Source organism: Pongo pygmaeus, chromosome 17 (genome assembly GCF_028885625.2).
Source record: "Pongo pygmaeus isolate AG05252 chromosome 17, NHGRI_mPonPyg2-v2.0_pri, whole genome shotgun sequence".
Lineage (NCBI taxonomy): Eukaryota > Metazoa > Chordata > Mammalia > Primates > Hominidae > Pongo > Pongo pygmaeus.
The window spans coordinates 50,311,199-50,330,070 of record NC_072390.2 but is presented as its reverse complement, the minus strand read 5'-3'; the positions used below and the strand labels follow the sequence as shown (position 1 = coordinate 50,330,070).

At 42.2% G+C, this 18,872-nt stretch overlaps 1 pseudogene; it reads right to left on the bottom strand.

Moving 5' to 3' along the window:
• Window positions 1-558: 558 nt before the first annotated feature.
• LOC129019093 (nuclear receptor-binding factor 2-like) lies at window positions 559-1,414 on the bottom strand (annotated as a pseudogene).
• Between the last annotated feature and the right edge of the window lie 17,458 nt (window positions 1,415-18,872).

Here is an 18,872-nt window from a genome sequence, read left to right as displayed (position 1 = left end):
TTATAATTATGAGTAGTTCAAAGTGTGGCACATATAGTTTCATCTAGAAGGGTGTGTCTCTTAACACAAACTTATTTAAACAATATATGCATTAACAAGATGCATACAGTCAATGAATGATAGAAAGGCTGTTTCAAATATAAGGTAGTCCCTCAGGCCACCATATTATTTAGGTTTTGCATTATCATTTATGGCATTATAGATTAATTATGCATAACATACTTTTATACATTTTAACCCTGAAGATAAGAAAAATTGTTGCTTGAAAAAAAAATTATTCCAGGAAGCCATTTGGTTTGTATCAGAAGAAACTGAACCTCCATGAGTTCAGTGTCTGCCAAGTCGGAATCATTAGCTCAAGTCAGTGAATCAGATATGCGACACATTTCACAGTGACACTGTTTCCCAAGTCCTGGCAATGCATCTTCTCCCACAGTCTGCCAGATGAAGCATTTCCGGGATGACGCTTCTATGTAGTTTTCCCTTTTTTTTTTTTTTTTTCTGCATGAACTATTACTATATTATTTCCTCCTCTTCCCTCTTCTGTAGCCTTCCATTTTAATTCATAAATCCTTTCAGAATATCCTCAGAGAACTCCATAAAGGGAAGTTCTGGAGATGAAAAATCTAAGGGAGGAAGACTGGGAATTGAATGTCCTTGGCTTTCCTGGTATTTTCTGCAAACTTCTGCCAGGTTGAGGAGGCTATAGTAGTTTCTGAATGTGGTGGCAAGCTCCATAACTCTGACATTTCCACAAAATCAGCATCTACATCCAGCTCATTTTCTACTGGACCTTTTAGAAGTCTGGCCTTTTCAGCCTTTAGTTGTTTCTTTCCTTAATCTTTCATTCTCAGCCAGAAGGAATTCCACATGCCTCTTCAAATCTGCAATTTTGGATGCCTGCTCCTCTATAATTGTTTTGTCATCTTTTGGGGCTTTGCTTCCATACATGGCTCTACTGGCTCACTCTTTTGCTGAAGTAAATATAGTAGTGTGTTTGGGTCCCTGTGAAAGATCCCCTGAATCTCAGGCAGGCGTTTCTCTCTGGAAGGGCTGTACTTCTGAGAAAAGGGGCTCTGGCACTCTGCATCCTCTGCAGAGGGTTTGTGAGATGCCTGAAGATGGGCGGTTATATCCTTTGTGTTCTGCTGGGCTTTTAATCTTTCTTCATGCTGGGGCCTTTTCCATCTCTCTTAGATGAGGAGGAGGTGTTTCATGTGGCTATCCCTTTGCAATTCCAGTAAAAGCTCAGCTTTTACTGTTCAGATTGTGTCACCTTCATGGCTTCAGAAGGATAGGCTGCAGCCTTTTTGTGACAAGAAAGAGCCTCTTCGTATTTGTCTGCTGCTAATAAACGGTCTGCTCATCTGCTCTGTTGATGAGCCAGGTTGAAGGGTCTTTCCATTACTTCCATAGACCTTGGGGTAAGCGGCGGCCTTAGGAAGAGGAGTGGTGGTGCCAGGGAACATGGAGAGGACTGCAGGGGAGCATGAGGCAGCCATGGAGACTGCAGCCCCTCTCTGCACCCCAAGAGCCAGTGGTGGGCACAGAGTGGGCAACAACCTCACCACTTCCTCCTCTGGCACCATGCCACTAAAGGAGTCTTAAAGGGAAAGGTTGCATGGAAACCATGCACAGAAGTGGTCTGGGATGCAGCACTGCTTGTCATTTTCTGATGGCTAGTTTGAGTAATGGACCATCCAGAGGCCTCGTTCGACTCCTCTTGGCAGGGATTGGGTTATGGTTTAACCAAGCACTGGTTTCTTCTCAAAAAGAGGAAAATTGCAACTGCCATCTCAGCTTCTTGCCTGAATTGTTTAAACATTAGCATTTGGAATTTTCAAGCAAATAGGTAGCTATAAATGTAGCAAGAAACAAAGCAAGGGAGGGGTTACTTTTGTAAGTATTCAATGGGTTCACCTTGCCCACTGCCTAGACAGAGCTGATTTATCAAGACAGAGGAATTGCAATGGAGAAAGAGTAATTCATGCAGAGCCAGCTGTGTGGAGACAGTAGTTTTATTATTACTCAAATCAGTCTTCCCAAGCATTGGGGGGATCAGAGTTTTTAAAGATAATTTGGTGGGTAGGGGCTTGGGGAGCAGGGAGGGCTGACTGGTCAGGTTGGAGATGGAATCATAGGGGAGTCAAAGTGAGTTTTTCTTGCTGTCTTCTTCTCCTGGGTGGGATGGCAGAACTGGTTGGGCCAGATTACCAATCTGCATGGTGTCAGCTGATCCATGGAGTGCAGGGTCTGCAAAATATCTCAAACATTGATCTTAGGTTTTACAATAGTGATGTTATCCCCAGGAGCAATTTGGAGAGGTTTGGACTCTTGCAGCCTGAGGCTGCATGACCTCTAAACTGTAATTTCTAATCTTGTAGCTAGTTTGTTAGTCCTACAAAGGCCAACTGGTCCCCAGGAAAGAAGGGGATCATTTCGGAAAAGGACTATTATCAATTTTGTTTCAGAGTCAAACCATGAACTGAATTCCTTCCCAAAGTTAGTTCAGCCTACATCCAGGAATGAACAAGGACAGTTTAAAGGTTAGAAGCAAGGTGGAGTTAGTGGCCCCCATAAAATCTCATCAGATGGGTTTTATTTAATCCTATATAATGTGGCTTAGTTTCCAACCTGATGCTGTCATAACATTATGTTAGAGACAAATTTTCAGTGCCGCAAGGTGAAACCAGCACTCAGGCAAAAGTTTTCTCAGAAAGGCAATTTACTTTTATAGATGGTGCTTTTTGCATGCAAGGCAGAGGCAAGGGAGAGTATGCAAAACAAAGGAGAGCAGGAGTTTTTTTATCCCTAACACAGGTCCTGTTCCTGTGTCCTCCCTCTGAGGGCTGGGGTTGGACCTCACAATCTAGGCTAATTCCAACTGGCTACAGTTGACATCATCAAAGGAGGCAAGGGTGGGCTTTTGATGTGAAGGACAGGTACAGTACATCTTGGGATGTTTGGGCACAACAGAGTTAGGGAGGGCTGATAGATGAATGGGTACAATTACCTTTTAGAATAGAACAAAGAATCAGGAACCAAAACACTTTTGAAGAGGCACTATTTGTTCTTAACAACAATTTCCCCCTCTTGAATTTATACATTTTTTTTCAAACTTATCTAACCTGACTTGGCTTTATTGTTCTTCTAGGAGAAATAATTTATTCATATAGGATTGGGAAGAACTAGGGAATGTTCTGGTAATGGTTGTTTTTATAAGTCTTTGGACTAGTCTACAAATGTAGGGTATGATGTAGCATCCAATGGGAATAAACACAGCTATTGCAATTGTAAGAGAAGTAACAATAGAGGCCATGAGTCTTTTCCATTTACCAAACAATTTCCCTAACCATCTTGTGAAAGGGTCGTTTATCCCAGAATTTGTGGCTAATTCATTTGATAGGGAGGTAAGACCTTGTAAAGCTTTTATAATTGTTCCATCAGGGGCTGTATTATTGGGAATGAAGGTGCAGCATTGGGTTTCTATCATAACACAAACTTCACCTTTTTCTGTTAATGTCATATCTGGGCCATTCTGTTTTTTCAAGCCATCTGGCTAGTAGGCCCTAATTGTTCAGCTATTCCTTTGACAGTATCCCTAATGTAATTAATAAATCATTGTTGGTTATAATAGATGTAATTTATCCAATCTACATTTTCATTAATACTTACTCATGGAAATAATGATTCCAATTCTGCAGCTATTTGGTCTCAGGCTTTGAGTCTATCAGGTACCCTTCATGGGACTCCAATTGCATCTATATAGACATGAGAGTCGAAAGATCCATGAGGGGCCTCTCTCATTTTACGGTGCTCTGGTTTCCCTTTTTCTGGTTGAAGAAATGCCAAGGTGAAAGGGATAGCCAATTGAGTTAGAGTGCAAGTGCCACTCCAGTTACTTGGCAGAGTGTCCAGTAGGGGTTCAACACAATACTACCATACATCAGCTCAGGGATGAACAAGGATAGACTGATTGGTAAGCTCTTGGAAAGATTTAAGCTTACTGTGTCCCTTTAGGTCTCTAAGAAATGCCAAATTTTCTCCCTGTCATGAGAGACATGAAGTAAAATTGGCATCTGGAGATGGAGGCTGGATGGCCCTTTGGGGCTGACCCACAGGGTGTTGAACTTCAGGGAATAGCAGAGAGATAATTCGACAGAATTCATTACCCCAGGCTGTGGGGTTTTGGAGAAGAGCCACCATACAGCTCATGTCCAGTTGGTCAGAAGACCGTCTAAGTGGAAAGGGGAAAACTTGGGCCTCTGGCCTACAGTGTGCACAAGCATAATGGTTGTTTTTGTTTAGAGTGTGAACAGAATATTCAATCCATTCCATCCAGGCATTTGTATCTTGGTATCTTGTTTCAATTGCCAGTGTTTGTTTTAAATTTTTAACCTCTACAATAGCTACTTTGGTTTTGTCATTAGGTGAAGAGAGAGTGGTCTGGTCAGCAGGTTTAGAAGAGGATAGAGGTGGAGATGTAAGGGATGAGGATGTAATGAGGTGCAACTCAAAAAATCCTATGGGGTCTTTTTTTGTTACATCTGTTCTCATACCATAAAAATGGTCTAGGATTGGGGAGGAATCTTGAAGAGTTGGGATGGTGGTGGAAATTTGTACTGAGTTACATTGGTTATGTTGACAATTAGGAGGGGCACTTTCTTTAGTAAAATGGATATAGGGCTTTAGAACTGATAGTGGGAAATCATCTGAGGGGACCCAGTCTTGACATTGAGTGGTTCAAATGACATATTCTCAAGTATGACAAAATAAGTACCTAAACAATTTAGAAGCATCTGCTATGGAGGGGCAGAGAGATTTTTTTGCTGCTGCAAGCTGTCTCTGGCTTTGGAGATCCCAACAAGACATAACTAAACAAGCATCAAAGGTTATGGTCTGGGGTGAGTCTGATCTAGTTACATTAATAACGAGATGGCTAGCAACAGAACAAGGAAAGAAGGAGTAATAGAATAGATGAAAGAGATTTAAACTTTCTTTAGCTTTAGTTTGGTAGGTTTTTCCCCTCAAACTATGGCCCATGACCCTGAAGGGGGCGGCACTTTTTTGACTTGGGTGTGATAGGTCCATTCTTTCTCGGTGGTTTGGACTGTAGTTTTAGTTGAAGAGCACTAGATATGATACCTCCCAGGACAGTTTAAGTTTTTCTTCTTTCTGGCTCTTAATGAGGATGTAGTCTCTGGGCTGGTGCAGATGGACTGGAAACTCAAGAGGTGAGGTTTGCACTAAGAGACCTTTAGTCCTAAGGGAAGATAAGGTAGAAGATAGACCAAGTATATAGTTCCTAAGGAATTGATCTTTGGTCTCAAAAGTGGGAATATCACTAGTGGAACTTAAACATTGTAACCCATAGAGCATTTCATAAGGGGATACACCAACATCTTTTTGAGGGGCAGTTTGGATCCTGAGTAGAGTGATGGGGAGACACTTAGTCCAGGGTAATCGAGTTTCTAAAGTTAACTTAGTTAGATGATTCTTGAAAGTCTGATTCATCTTTTTTATTTTTTCTGACAAGGATGGATGTTGGGGGTATGATACTTCCATTTAATTTCTAAAGCTTAAGTAAGCCCTTTAATGATATTTGCAGTAAAATGAGTTCTATTGCCTGAGTCAATGTTTTCTACTAGCCCGAACCAAGGTATTATGTTTTCTAGTAATATTTCAACCACATTGTTAGCTGTTGCGCTGGTGAGGGGAATGGCTTCAATCCAATGAGTGAAGTGGTCTACTATTACTATTAGGTATTTAAAGCGACTTAGTGGGGGCATTTCAGTATAGTCAGCTTGAATACTTTGAAATGGCCTTAGTCCTGGGCTTCTGCCCCAAAAGGTTGTTTCCTTAGGGCCTGTTTTTTAGTTTTTTGTTGTTTTTTTTTTTTTTTTTGCACGTTAGGCCATTGTCCACAACTTGTTTTGCTAAGGTATAGATTCCTATACTTCCATAGACTCTGAGAACTGCATCACACATAGCTTGAGGTCCCCCGTGAGTCCCTTCATGTGGTTGGGACATGATTTTTCTCGTAAATGGTTTGGAAAGCATTTTCCTTTGATCTGGTAACACCCGTTTCCCCTTCTGAGTTTTCTTTAGCTCCTAGTTTCTCTAAATTTTCCTTTTCAGTGGGAGAGAAGATAGGGATTGTAACTGGGGGTGAGAGACAGGGAGTCAGGTGGACGATAGGTGTTTTTTGAGAGATGGTAGCTTGTTTTGTAATTTGATCAGCAAGGTTATTCCCTCAGCTTTCAAAGTTAGAACTTTTCTGGTGCCCTGGGACATGTACAACAGCTGTTTCTTTTGGTAATTGTAAGCTCTTTAAAACTTGAGTGATTAATTCTTTGTGGACAAGGTCCTGATCTTTGCTATTAGGCTCCACTCAGTCTAAATTTTTCTGAAGGTGTGCACTACCCCAAAGGCATACTTAGAGTCAGTATAGATGGCACCTTCTTGCTTTTGTAATTATTTAAGAGCCTGATTTAACATGAACAATTCACAAGTTTGAGCAGGCCAATTCTTAGGCAATCTTCCAGATTCTATGTCAGCAAGAACTTTTCCATCTATGACAGAGTATCCACTGTGTCTTTTTCCTTCAACCACCTGGGAGGAGCCAGCTGTAAAAAGATGACATCCTGTTTTAAAAGCAGTTTTTCTTAAATCAGGTCTAACCTTAATATTGTAGTCAATGAGATCTAAGCAGTCATGTTCAGGATCTTTGGGGATTGGATTCCCAGTTAGGAAAGCAGCTGGGTTAAGGGCACTGTCACTGGGGAGAGTGAAGTCATCTTTTTCTAATAAAATGGCTTCATATTTTAGAATTCTTGAGCTTCTGAGCCATTTACCTGCCTTTTGGTTTAATATTATTCTAACTTGGTGAGGTGTGTCAACAATTAATTTTCCCCCAAAGGTTAGCTTTTTACTTTCCTCAATCAACAAAGCAGTGGCCGCTATAGATTGAATGTATTCAGGCCATCCACAGGTTACTGGGTCTAGAATTTTTGATAAAAAGGCCACAGGCTGCCAGTGGCCCCCATGTTCTTGGGTAAGCACCTCTAAAACTACTCCCTTATTTACATTGACAAAGAGGTGAAATGGTTATTTGAGGGAAGGCAGAGCTAAAACAGGTGCAGTTATGAGTAAGTGTTTCAATTCTTTAAAATCATTGACTTCCTCTTGGGCCCAAAGGAGGGGGTAAGGTTTTTCTTGGGTAAACTTGACTTTTTTTGGGTACAGAGACTAGACTTGGGTACAGAGACTTGACTTTTAGAGCATATGAATCAATCCACAAGCAGCAATATCCAACTAGCCCTAAAATTTTCTAAGCTTTTGTTTTGTACTAGGCAGGGGTAAGGACACAATTTCTTTGACTCTTTCAGGTCAAAGAAATTCTTCACTTGCCTGTACTTATCAGGTGCCCTAAATACTTGCCTTCAGGTTCTAAAAATTGGAGCTTCCCCTTTGATACGCATAATCTCTCCCCTTGCAGGTGATTGAGAAGACTGACGGAGAAATCAGATACTTGTTCTATGACTTTCCCAGACACAAGTATGTCATCTACATATTGGAGCATGCATATAGACTGGGACAGATATCTTCCCTAAAACTTGTTCAAGAATTTGGCCAAACAGGTTGGGAGAGCCTGTAAATCCTTGGGGCAGGACTGTCCAGTGGTATTGTTGCTTCTGCTCTGAATGAGGATCTTCCTATTCTAAAGCAAATATGCCTCAGCTGTCTTCAGCTAAGGGACATGCCCAAAAGGCATCATTTAAGTCTATTACTGTAAACCACTGATGGTCATATGGAATCTTGCTGAGGATAATATATAGATTGGGGACAACAGGTTGAGTGGTTTGGACTATTTGGTTAATGGCCCGGAGCTCTTGTATTAGCCGATATGACCCATCTGATTTCTTTACAGGTATTATAGGGGTATTATATGGAGACATACAGGGTTCAAGTAACTTATCCTGAATAACACATTGAATCACAGTTTTCAAGCCTATCCTGCCTTCTAGAGGAATTAGATATTGCCTTCTCCTTACTATTTTTCCAGGGGTTTTCAACTTTATATGAATGGGGGGATTCATATTTTCCCTCGGTTCCCTTCTTTTGATGACTCATTGGGATGAATGTAACTTTTTTCTGTGTTGGTGAGATGGTTAAATGAAGTGAAAAATTCTTCAGGGCAGGCATGCAGGTCTATGTCTAGTTTTAACATCAGATCTCTTCCTAACAGGTTTGTTCTTGCTTCAGAGATTAGTAGGAGTTTAATACTAGTTGATCGATTTTTGTATTTAACTTTTGTTTCTTCTAAAACTTTGGCTTTAAATCCTTCCCCTTTCACCCCGAGACAAAAGGTTCCTCTAATGAGTAGTTTATATTAGACGGCCAATAGTAAACAGAGGAGTGAGCAGCCCCTGGATCTATTAAAAAGTGATAAGCTCGTGTTTGGGTCCCACCTCTAAATTTATCAAGGGTTTTTGGTGGGACTGGAGATAGAAAAGACAGAGCCCCTGATCTCCCTATTCCTCCTTGAATGCCATGAGCAGGACAATTTCTTTTTTCTTCCCCTACTTGGGGCATTCTCTTTTGAAGCGGCCTGTTCTTCCACACTTGAAACACCTATCCTGTCCTTCCTCTCTCTCAGTTCTAGGATTATTTGACCTTGTTCCCCCATACTCTGTAGAGGGCCTGGTAGCTGAGGGTCTGGGTCCCCTAGTTGGAGGCTTGGGTCCTCCAAACACGGGTTTAGACCCTTTATAATTCCTGGCCCCCTGGAGTCTCTGTTTAGAAGTGTGTGGGCTTGAAGCCATCTGTTGGAAGGTGGATAGCATAAGTTTCATTTTTTGTTTTTGCTTTTCTTCATCTTTCCTCACATATACTTTTTGGGCTTCTCCTAGGAGTTCCTCTATGGACTGTTTTTTTTCAGTTTTTTAGCTTCTGCAACTTCTTTGTTATATCTGACCAGCTATTTGTGACAAAATGTAGCTTTAACATTTCTTGCCTGAGAGGGTCTTCTGGATCTAAATCTGTATATTTCCTTATTTGTTCCCTTAGTCTTTCTAGAAATTTCATGGGGTCTTCATCTTTTTCCTATTGTATGTCAAAGGCTTGGAAAAGATTCTGAGCATAGGGCACTGACTCCCAAATTCCTTTGATTATAATTTTCCTAAGATCTTTAATGTTTTCCCAGTGGACTGTGATGTTGTTATCCCATTGAGGATCTTGGGCTGGGAATTTTTGGTCTGCTGCAGGAATGTTTTGGCCAGGAGGGTGTTCACATTCCCAAATTGTCACAGCAGCCCTGTGAATCATCCCCCTTTCTTCCCCTAAGAAAAGGATACCCAGAATGGACATCAATTCAGCCCAGGTATATAACTGGGGACCTAGGAATTGATCAATTTGGTCTGTTACACCATATGGGTCATGTAGCAGTGGCTTAAGTTCTTTCTTTAAACCTCAAACCTCTGAACTAGTCAAAGGAGCATTTACAAAGTCAATAGCTCCTCCTCCCTAGGGTAAGGGAGGGAAGAGAGTTAGAGTTGATTCCTTAGAGGTAGAGGGGAAAGGAAGATTTTGAATATCTTTTTTACATTGCTCTATTTCATGTTGTAGTTCCTTCAGGGAAGGATACTTAGGCTGACAAGGAGCAGACTCATGGGGTGGCAGTAATTCCCAAGAGTCAGGGTTATAAGGGGGAGGAATAATAGGCATAGGAGAAGGATCTGGGACTGGGTCCAGGGTGGCAGCAGCTGTCTGGGGAGGGGGCAGGTCAAGTGGTGGGGAATTAAACAGGGGAAAGTGGTTTAGAGGGTGCCAGGCATTGGGATCTCTCTGCCTAGGGGTTGTGAAATTTGGGGTGTGTGAAATCTGACCCTTCCCTTGTATTCTTTAAGGGAAAGAGGAGAACAGGTCCTTTTCTCCAGCAGACAGCATAATATATTTCTTCCTGTGAGACCAGACTTTTGTCATTTACATACTGAATTAAAAGTTGACAGACCCAATCCTCATTTGATCCATATTTTGGCCAAAATACGGCAGGTTTGAGGATGGCTTCCTTGGCCCAAGTGAAACAAAAATATTTTATCATCTGTTGCTTCTTCTTGTGTCTAGTCCTCTCATTCTCTTTTCAATATTTTAGCATGAGACCTAAAGGGCTATTGGAGGGGATCTGACTATCCCCATCTTTATCTTTCCCTGTTGTACTAGAAGTGTTTCCCATCTTGGAGGTTTTGGAATGTCCCTTGAGTATGTATGTGGCCCAACCTCTCTTACTGGAGATTTCTTGTCTTCCCTTTTCTCTAGAGACTCAACCCCCCTTACTGGAGATTTCTTGCACTCCTTTCCATTCACTTCATCCTATCTGGCCACTTCTCTTGTGGGAAATTAGGTCCCTCTTAGCATTGGCATGCTGGTACATGCCCCATGGCAGGATCCACCCTAAGCCATATGAGGTGACCACGGAATCGCAGATAGGACCCACTTACTCTGCACAGCAGTAGTGCTTATCACCATTCACACAAGCAGTACCACAGCAGTAGTGCTTGTGGTCATTCACACACACTTTCAACCTCCAAGATATCCGACCACCAAGGAAGTACTTCATCACCACCCCCCCACAGCTTTTCTTACCTTGATCTGTGTACAAAGTTACCTGCTTGCTGCGGTGTTTGTAGGCAAGCCTTTTCTACCCATGTTGCTGAGAGTCCAGGTTTATTCATCACAGCAGGTGGAGTCTCAATCTCTAGCTCCTGAGGCCACTGCAATGAGGCAGTGTGATGCATCTCCGTCTGGGAGATGATCAGAGACCCCTTCCCTGGAGGACAGCGGGAATCCTGGATGAGCCCCCAAATTGTTAGAAGCAAATTTTCAGTGCCACAAGGTGAAACCAGCACTCTGGCAAACCTTTTCTCAGTAAGGGAATTTACTTTTATAGAAGGGTGCTGTCTTCATGCAAGGCAGAGGCAAGGGAGAGCATGCAAAACAAAGGACAGCAGGAGTTTTTTTTATCCCTAACACAGACCCTGTACTTGTGTCCTCTTCCTGTGGGCTGGGGTCAGACCACACAATCTAGGCTAATTCCAATTGGCTACTGTTGACATCATCAAAGGAGGCAAGGGTGGGCGTTTGATGGGAAGGACGGGTATGGTACATCTTGGGGTGTTTGGGCACAACAGATTTAGAGAGGGCTGATAGATGAATGGGTATGAATACCTTTTAGAATAGAACAATTAACCAGGAACCGAAACCCTTTGAAGAAGAACTATTTGTTCTTAACAACAATTACATGACAGATAAAAAAGGAAATAAACATATTTTGGGATAAAATATTTTTATCTGTCATATTTTGAAATGGCCCTGAAAAGCTATCTTTTGTAGGGGGAAATTTGCATCTGTAAAGAATCTGTATTAACATAACTAGATCTTTCCTCTTCCAGGCTTTCCCAGTCCTGAAGAGATTAACTGAGCATCTAGCACCTTTTAAAGGTCTGAGTAGGAAACACTTGCCATCTATTATCTCTAAGGCACTCCCTTAGAGACATCTATGAGACACCCATGAAACTTTATCTACATAATAAGAACCTTGGTCTCTGCAACTCCTTATCTTAACCCAGACACCCTTTTCCATTGATTCTAAGTCTTTAGATAATAACTTAATTCTCTTAAGCAATTGCCAATGAGAAAATCCTTGAATCTACCTATGACCTGAAAGCCCCCTGCTTCAAGTTGTCCCACCTTTCTGCACAAAATCAATATATACTTCACATGTACTGACTGATGTCTTACGTCTTCCTAAAATGTATAAAGCCAGACTAAAACCCAGCCACCTTAGGCACATGTTCTTCTAACCACCCAATGGATTCACCTTGCCTGCTGCCTGGACAGAGCTGTCTTATCAAGACAGGAGAATTTCAATGGAGAAAGAGTAATTCATGCAGGGCTGGCTGTGCAGGAGACCAAAGTTATATTACTACTCAAATCAGTCTCCCCAAGCATTTGAGGATTGGAGTTTTTAAAGACAATTTGGTGGGAAGCAGCTTGGGAAGTAGGGAGTGCTGATTGGGTAGGTTGGAGATGGAATCATGGGGGGTCTAAGTGACATTTTCTTTCTGTCTTCTGTTCCTGGGTGGGATCACAGAACTGACTGATCCAGATTAGTGGTCTGGGTGGTGTCAGCTAATCCATCAAATTCAGGGTCTGTAGATCAAACACTGATCTTAGGTTTTGCAATAGTAATGTTATTCCCAGGAGCAATTTGGGGAGGTTCAGACTCTTGCAGCAAGAGGCTGCATAATCCCTAAACTGTAATTTATTTATTTCCTTCCTTCCTTCCTTCCCTTTCTTTCTCTCTTTCTCTCTCTCTCTTTCTTTCTTTCTCTCTCTCTCTCTCCCTTTCTCCCTTTCTCTCTCTCTTTCTCTCTTTCTCTCTCTCTCTCTCCCTTTCTCTCTCCTTCTTTCTGTCTTTCTCCCTTTCTCCCTTTCTCTCTCTCTCTTTTTTCCTTTCTTTTTCTTTTTTGAGACAGTCTTGCTCTGTCACCCAGGCTGGAATGCAGTGGTGCAATCTTGGCTCACTGCACCCTCTGCCTTCCAGGTTCAAGCAATTCTCCTGCCTCAGCCTCCCGAGTAGCTGGGGACTACAGGTGCACACCACCATGTCCAGCTAACTTTTTTTTTTTTGTAGAGTCAAGGTTTCACCATGTTGGCCAGGCTGATCTCAAACTCCTGACCTGAAGTGATCCTCCCACCTCAGCCTCACAAAGTGCTGGGATTACAGGCATGAGCCACTGTGCCTGGCAGTATTTTCTAATCTTGTAGCTAATTTGCTAGTCCTGCAAAGGCAGACTGGTCCCCAGGCAAGAAGGGGGTCTTTTCAGGAAAGGGCTATTAACAATTCTTTTTTTCCAGAGTCAAATCATAAACTAAATTCTTTCCCAAGGTTAGTTTGGCCTATGCCCAGGAATAAACAAGTACAGCTTAAAAGTTAGAAGCAAGATGGAGTTGCTTAGGTCTGATGTCTTTCACTGTCATAATTTCCTCAGTTATAGTTTTTGCAAGGGTGGTTTCAATCTCAGGACCTCTTGAGACTGTGTCTTGGGCCTTGGTCACTCATACTTGGCTCAGAATAAACCTCTTTAAACATTTTACAAAGTTTGACTCTTTTTGTCAACACCAGTTACACTTCTCATTTTCCATTAAAAACCTTTGTCTTCCTTTACTTACCTGAATACACAGTTTACTATGGCACATATAGTTGCATTGCAATGCTATATTTCTGAATAAGTATCATTTGCTTTTAGAGAGTCTCTCTCTGTTATTTAGGTTGACACAATAATATGTCAAACCAGGTTTCTCTAGACAACAACTGCCCCCTAGCCATATTAGGCAATGCTCCCCTGTGAGTTTAATGGGGCACACAGTAATCTTTTGCTTTAGTTTTGGGACTTCACACTTTTGGAATGAAACTGTCATTGCAAAATTATAACTGAGAAAATTATTACAGTGAAAGAGATCTGACCTAATCAACTCCATCTTGCTTGTAAACTCTAAGCTGTCTTTGTTCATTCCTGGGCACAGGCTGAACTAACTTTGGGAGAAAGAGTTTATAGTTTAACTTTGAAACAAAGATGATAATAGCCCTTTGACAATACAAACCCCTTCCTGCCTGGGGACTAGACTGCCTTTGTAGGACTAAGAAATTAGCCATAAGATTAGAAATTATGATTTAGGAGTCATGCAGCTGGAGGCGATAATATTCTGACCCACCCCAAATTGCTTCTGAGGATAATATCACTCTTATCATCAAACTTTAGTCAGGCTCCTTGGAGCTCTTTTCTTGACTTGGCCTCAGCCTTAGCCTTCTGTGCCTGTCTTGTCCTTCCCAGGCCTGCAGAGCCCAGTCTTAGCAAGAATCCTGCTAAGTCAGTTTAGAGAGAATCCTCCGCCCTTCGTATCTGATCAAGTTCCTCACCCTCCACCTTTGATGTCTAAGTCCTTGGCTTGCCTTTGGCAAGAATCCTGCTAAGTCAGTTTAGAGAGAATCGTCCACCCTTCGTATCTGATCAAGTTCCTCACCCTCCACCTTTGATGTCTAAGTCCTTGGCTTGCCTTTGGCAAGAATCCTACTCAGTCAGTGTAGCAAGAATCTCCCTGTCTTTGATGTCTCCTCTTAGTAATTTTCCATCCACTGACCCCCCTCGCTTTGCTCCTTGGTTATACTGGGGGGGAGGAAAAATAATTTTCTCTCTACCCTTTCTGAGTTCTTAGCTAGGGCTTCCTGTAACAAATGACAGATTTACAAGAGAAAAACATACAGGGTTTAATAGCATGTATACCTAATGTATACACAGGAGATACCTGTTACCGAACCAGGCCTGTTTTGTCTGCCATGCAATATGCCAATCACTGAGACAATGAGTTTTGCAGCAGAGAAAGGGTTTATTCACATGGCAGCCAAGCAAGAAGACAAGGGAATAGATTTCAAATCGCCTCCCCAAAGATGGGGTTTAGGGTTATTTATGGGTTAGAGGAGCAGAGTGGTCTGAGGCATGGGGAAAAGTGATTGGGGATAAGGAAAAGTGAGATAATCGGTGTTCTGTATAAGTGTAGTCAAGCTTCATGGCTCTTCATAGGATGCATGTTTGAAAAATGGTGGTGTTAGCATGATCTGAGTTTGGAGCTCTCGGGTCTCTGATGTCAAAAGGTCACCCATTGGACATTTACACAGGCCCAGTTGAAGGGTTGGTGGTTTCAACCAGTTTGAACTGGACAAGAGCTGACTTTAAGTTCCCCGAAAAACAACTTAGGCAATCATTACCTTTGTGACCCATAGTCAGAGAAGTTATCTATAGTGAGGCTGAAAGGAGTCTTTAAACAAAAACAAAACAAACCCAAAACAAACAAAAAAACAGCTAAAAGCAAGAAAAGCAGGTTAAAGTCTGAAAACCCTAGTCAGGTTTGCCCTTGGCTTCATGCCCAGTGAAATGAATAAATCTCTGAGAGCTGCCTGTAAATTCAGGCTTCAATACCATTATCTGCTGAAACAAAGCAAGAAGAGTGTGGGGGAGGTGGGTTATGGGAAGGTAACCAGAAAAAGCTCTGTCAACAAGGATAAGGTTTGTTATGCAAATTTAAGTCAGTGCTTTCTCCATCAATAAGAGTCTCTAGTGGCTTAGTCATCCTTCTTTCCTGGTACAGAGAGGGAGGCACCATTACAAGTGGAGATTTCCTTTACAGATGTAAATTTCCCTTACAAAAGGGTAACTCCCACTCTGTTTTCAGTGCTTCTCCTGTGACTGCAGTTTCTCAAAATTATTCTTATGACAAAAAGGCCTATCTTGGGGTGACATATTCTGGTTCTCTGCAGTCATATTTGGAGATGTCATATTCTGGTCTCCTACAGCTATCAATACCTGCTGGTCCTTGCTGTATTCAAAGTTGAGCCCAATCTCTCATCTCTATTGAAATAATCTTATTGCAATAGTCTTGAAGAAATTCTTCCTTTTTTAAATAAATGTAGAAATAATTTTTTCTTTAATACTTCCACAGGGTACCACTCTGCCTGCCAGTATTTGGTATTGCTGGGGGACTGGGGTTTATGGAAACACTGTCCAGCAGGCACACTAGGGTGGTGAATGATGGGGCTATTGCCTTGGTCAGCATAGTCTCCCCTTCATCCCCTTTTTGTAGTACCAGCCCCTTCTCATTGGCCACAGGACAGGCACAGGATTCAGGTCTGGGCTATTTCCTGGATTTAAGCTGGTCTACATGCTCTTGGCTAGATGATATGCAGGCCATGGAAGAAATAAGGTCACTTCTGTTATGGGTGCCAAGATGGGAAGATGTTAAATTGAAGCTTTGCCCCCACTCCCCAGTGGAGGAATCCCTCCTGATGTTGGCCAAAATGGAACTAAATGCAGAGGGCAGCAGGGCAAAAGAAGGAAGGGTCCTGAAGTTATCCTGGAGATTCCAGCTGGCTTGGGGCCCTACCAAAGCAGGGATATTCCCTATGGGCCTGAGCCAGTCTCAGTTGAGATGTCTGCCACTAGCAGCTGAGAGTCCTGAGTGCTGCACGCTATGGTGCAGTTACCCCCTTGTACATTCCTGGAGCAACCCTCCCACACCTACCCCACAGCCCCCTGGAGTGAATGTCACCAGTGCTTGTTCCCAGTCCCTCTCTCTGGGGCAGCGGTACGCAACACATCTGAGTTGGGGCCTGGCTTTCCTTTTCTCATTACTGCTGCCCTCCAAAGTCTGTACAGTACAATATATTAAGGCAGTGTTTTTCAACTTTGAGCAAGGGTACAGACCTCCTTCAGACTCCCTGTGTGAATTTAAATTATTTTTTATAGCAAGCGCCAACATAAAACACATGCTCATGGCTATAGAAAACTAAATAAAATTTCAGCCATAAAATCAACAAAACTCAAAGACAATAATTTAATGACAGATTATGTTTTGCTAACACCACTGGTGACAGTGAGTTTATTATTAGAAAATGTTCTCTAATTGGTTCTGAATTTTCATAGGGAATAAATGATGGGAGGAAACCTTGAGCTGATTTCTGTTTTCCTGCCTCCTAACATTTCCATTTCATTAAGACCTTTCAAAGGGAGGCAAGTACTTCTGGTTCTGAGAGGGGAGGTGACTCTTCAGCTTTCCCCTTGAGGTTCTGAGAGATTTGTTTGGAAACCCTAGACTATGGGATATTTGGGTGCTCTTAGGTCCCTGTTTAGGTCTCTTGTCTTCAGCTGTCTGGAAGAGACGTCACATGACCCTAGACTCTTTTTTTTCTTTTTGAGACCGAGTCTTGCTCTGTCGCCCAGGCTGGAGTGCAGTGGCGTGATCTCGGCTCACTGAAACCTCTGCTTCCTGGATTCAAGCAATTCTCGTGGCTCAGCCTCCTGACTAGCTGGGACCACAGGCACGTACCACTGAGCCAGGCTAATTTTTGTATTTTTAGTAGAGACAGGGTTTTGCCATGTCGGCCAGGCTGGTCTAGAACTCCTGGCCTCAAGTGATTCACCCACCTCAGCCTCCCAAAGTGCTGGGATTACAGGCATAAGCCACCACACTTGGCCACCCTAGACTCTTAAAATATAATGCCTGTGTCTCTGGGTTTTGGTCCTAGGCAGGCAGGTGTAAATATCCTACGCAGCAGAGGGGAAGCTGTCTTAAATCACAGTTGAGCAGATTGGGCAACATAGCAAGACCCTGTCTCTACCAAAAATAAAATAAAATAAAATAGAAAGAATAGCCAGGCATGGTGTTGCATACCTATAATCCCAGCTACTTGGGAGGCTGAGGTGGGAGGATTGCTTGAACCCAGGAGGTCGATGCTGCAGTGAGCCGTGATCGTGCCACTGCACTTCAGCCTGGGTGACAGAGTGAGACCTTATCTCAAAAAATAAAAAATAAATAATAAATAAAAATGTAACATTTGGGGAGGAACAGGCTCTTGTAAGAGTCAAAAGCCCTCAGCATTTGAAAAGGATAATGGAAGAATATGAACACATTGAAAAAATAATGTGAAAAATGGCAAAAAAGAACAATGTCTTCTTTCAGGAACATTTGAGAAATGGTATGTTGAAAAGAAATGGAGGCTGGGGGTAAGAAAGCTGGGTGTAGAGAAGGGATACGTCAGGACCCCAAATCCCCAGCTTGGGCTCCTCTGCCCCCAGCCACCAATCCCTAGACTCCTCAGCTCCCAGACCCTGGTCTGTAGCTCCAAGCATCAGTCTCTAGCACCCCTATTCCATTCTATTTTCCTGAGTATTTTATCCTATTATAAAATGCTTAAGCTTTATTCATCACCCAATGTACTTCTTTGTCATACAGAATATGTATAATAATTGAAGTGAACACTTTTAACCGTTTTCCTGTGACATAATGCCTGCATCAATTCTTTGAAAGCTAATTATTGAAAGTAACATTTTGGAAGTACCTTTCTTAACTTTTCTATGTTTAATAATCACTTTAAAAAGTCATAATACATAAAATGACATATCATTTTAATAAAATACATAATATGAATAATTATAATTTTAATTTGATCCAGAAGAAATATTTTAATACTTGGCATATTACAGACAAGGGAAATTTTTTAAAGTTCTACATGTCAATTATTTGATGATCTATTTCTTTGTGATTTTTGGCATAAAATTGGAAGGGGTTCAAAGAATTGAATGAATAGCTGTAACAAATCTCCTCCCATTCCCATCTACTTATTTATGTGACTAAGGATACTCCATACTTATATTGATGAAAATGAACAACAGGAACGAATTTTCACAGAACTCTATCTCATTTTAGTAATAATTATTATCCATGCATGACTACATGAATGGATTTTTAAAACACCAGCAAAGGTGGAAGGCTGGATGGGGCCGACTCAGGTGGGCCCTCCTGGCAGGGTAAGATCAGACTTGCCCTGGAGCCTGAGGCACATTTCCCAGATGCAGCTACAAGGGGGGGTCCCCTAAGTGGTCCCTGAGAGATGGTGCAGAACTGATTACCACAGGGCAGGCTGACCTACGTCTCTGTGGGCCATGGGAGCCAAACAGGGAAGGTGCAGTGTTCTTACCTTCTGAAGAAAAGGGGTAAAGTTGATTCATGTATCAAGCAAACTTACATAAACCGTCTCTGTGTGCTGGGAACAATGGTGGCAGGCAAGGAGTTCTCTTCATCGAGAATACTCCAAGAACAGCAATAACAACAGCAATTACAGTGCTGCATGGTGAGGATTTCCCTTCTCTCCACCGTGGCTCCACTAAGTCTCAATACTCTGTCCTCTTCAAGAGTGTTTCGGCTATTCTTGATCCTTTGCTCTTCCACAGGAATTTTCAGATTGGCTTGTTGGGTTC